Raw genomic sequence first — 2,755 nt, forward strand, 5'->3', positions numbered from 1 at the left:
TACTTTGAACTTATATGTACCTTTTACTAGCTCTGGAATGGAAATTTCTGTGAGCAAATTCACCCGGTGTTTTATAGATAAATCTGTATTGAACGATCACCTAATCGTTTGGCAGGCCTACTATTAGTATGCGTACATGCATGAACTTATAGTATTACTCCACGTCTGAAACAAAGCACACACATGCGAAACTCCGCCAGTTATGCAGCCTTAGGGAAAATCTTCAAAATTGGATTCTCATCGATAAGATCTGGGTACTGTCTTTAACCGGTTGACACTATCCTGATTTTGACAACGCTAGGTAAGAATTATGTTATTGTGGCTGAAAGTCTGTCCATGACACTCGAGCTCGTTTCGACGGCTTTTCCCCTTCTGGGGGAAAATCCCTTGGAACGAGGTTGCATGCCCGATACAGAATGCTTGTTTGACACGCCCATGTTGGTAATCCACGTTACTTAAAATTAGCTTCAGGGAGCTGTAACAAGCTATTATCCACTACATTATTTACAAAACAAATCCCTGGTTGTATACCTGACTCTGTGAATCGAATCGAACCGAAACTAAATTATTTCATAATCGAAATTCTCTTAAGAGAATTATTTTTCATGAAATTAAGCCAACTAAAGTAATGATGAAGCTTTTAATATATTATAGTAATTTTCAAGTCATGTAACTTTTTATTGGTTTGAAAATTGGTCAGAGCATTCAAACATAAAGCACTAGTTAAAAATCTTCCATTCTTTTTTTGAAGAAAGCCGCTGCGAATTACAAGACTTGAAACGCGCCCTAAATGAAAACATCGGTGGTGAAGAACTCTTTCTATATTAATTCACACCGGATTAGTTTCTTTTGTTCATTGTTGCCTAACTGGTTACCAATACCTCGCTTTAGTTTTAGTCCTTAAATCTTGTCATATTTTGTAACGGTCACTTCTGAAGATGTGTGTTGCAGCGCGCATTTTCAGCTTTTTAACTGGTCTTTACTGCAGTCTCTCTCTATACCATGCGAAACCTGTTTGTTATGTTTCTAGCTACGAATTAGTTGTCTTCAAGCAATCAGCTTTAAGTAAGACATTTCGCAATCGGGGTCCAGCAATATAAGCTTAAGTTGAACTTCCCATGAGAGTGAATAACAACTGAAACATGCTGTAAACGGCCGTTACAAGAAATGCCTCAATATATTTGCTATTGCTTGCTGTTGTATTTGGGGGCGGGGCATAAGATATGCGTTGCACTTGCTGGTCTCGTAGTTAAGACAAATAAAAATTGAACTTTGCGGAATTCTACCCCCAATACGTCAAACTTACAACGTATGCGACAATCAATGTGATATTTATATAATGCTAACAATGCGAGAGCTATTTTACTTCAGAAACTGCATACATATAAGAGTGAAATCATGGAGAGAAAGAAAATAATGAAAAAAGTGCAATTATGTACTGCACGCGATGAAAATATCGCCTAATAAATAGCAAAAGAAGTACGCACCGACCTTACTTACATTGGAAGAGACGCGACCGAGATCCCAGAAATAAAAAACTTTCGCAATAGAATGTTATTGTTTAGGCAGAGTTTTCAATCTTAACTTCTCAATTTTAATTTTTGGATATAATAATGACGCATAATATGTGTTAATTTTTTTTCTGCTAGAAAGGCTTATATTGTCAATGTCATCTAATACGTCACGTAAATAGCACCGCCATATAACTATGACTCTGATTGACTCTAGATGTCTAGATGTCTCAACAACCTCGTTACCATTGTCCTTCCTTCTCACGAGAAAGCACTGGGTACGAGTTGTGTCCTGCCTAACTGCCAATCATATCTCTGTGAGAGAGTTGCCAGTGAAAAACAGCTCAAAATTTGGTCGCAAATTAATCTCAGAAGACCCCCATGGAGCTGATAACCAGAATTCGGGTGTAAACCAACAATGAAACTGAAACTTTGGATTATTACATAAGTCTGTATAAGGGATTGTGTGTACAAAAGGTCTAGATAGCAGCAGACATGTAAAGATTTTAAGGAAAACGACCACTTTTTTAAGTTTAAAAGACATGTTTCGACAGAACTTCTGTCATCTTCAGTTGAATGAATGATTACAAAGCAAGTTGAATAATAAGTAGGCAAAAATGCTAATTAAGACAAATAATAACAACAGAACGTGAAAAGGTGTAAATTAAAAGGATAATTTTAGATTTACATGGTGTAATTGCTGATTGAGGCAAGGTAGTTCTTTTTGAATATGGATAGCCTCCTTTATCTTGAGTTGAAAGCTGGTAGTGGCGTGATCTAAAATATGAAAGCAGTCTACCTTGCCTCAATCAGCAATTACACCATGTAAATCTAAAATTATCCTTTTAATTTACACCTTTTCACGTTCTGTTCTTACTATTTGTCCTAATTAGCATTTTTGCCTATTTATTATTCAACTTGCTTTGTAATCATTCATTCAACTGAAGATGACAGAAGTTCTGTCGAAACATGTCTTTTAAACTTAAAAAAAGTGATTGTGTGTACATTTTAACGACAATCGGCCAAACACTATTTGGATGAAAATATTCGTTTCTATAATATTTCAGACGTCATTGAATTAGTGTACCTCAAATAAAAAAAAAAAAAAAAGAAAGAAAACAAACAAAAAAAGAAAAGAAAAACAAACAAACAAACAAAAACTCCATAGGGAAACACTCTGTTGAGACAAAACCCTTATGCCGCTAGCTAGTGAGAGTGATTCCGAGAACTTTCTAATTTTGTTG

This window comes from Orbicella faveolata, unplaced genomic scaffold, assembly GCF_042242905.1.
Source record: "Orbicella faveolata isolate gen_17 unplaced genomic scaffold, um_ofav_v1 contig_34, whole genome shotgun sequence".
In the NCBI taxonomy this organism is placed as follows: Eukaryota; Metazoa; Cnidaria; class Anthozoa; order Scleractinia; family Merulinidae; genus Orbicella; species Orbicella faveolata.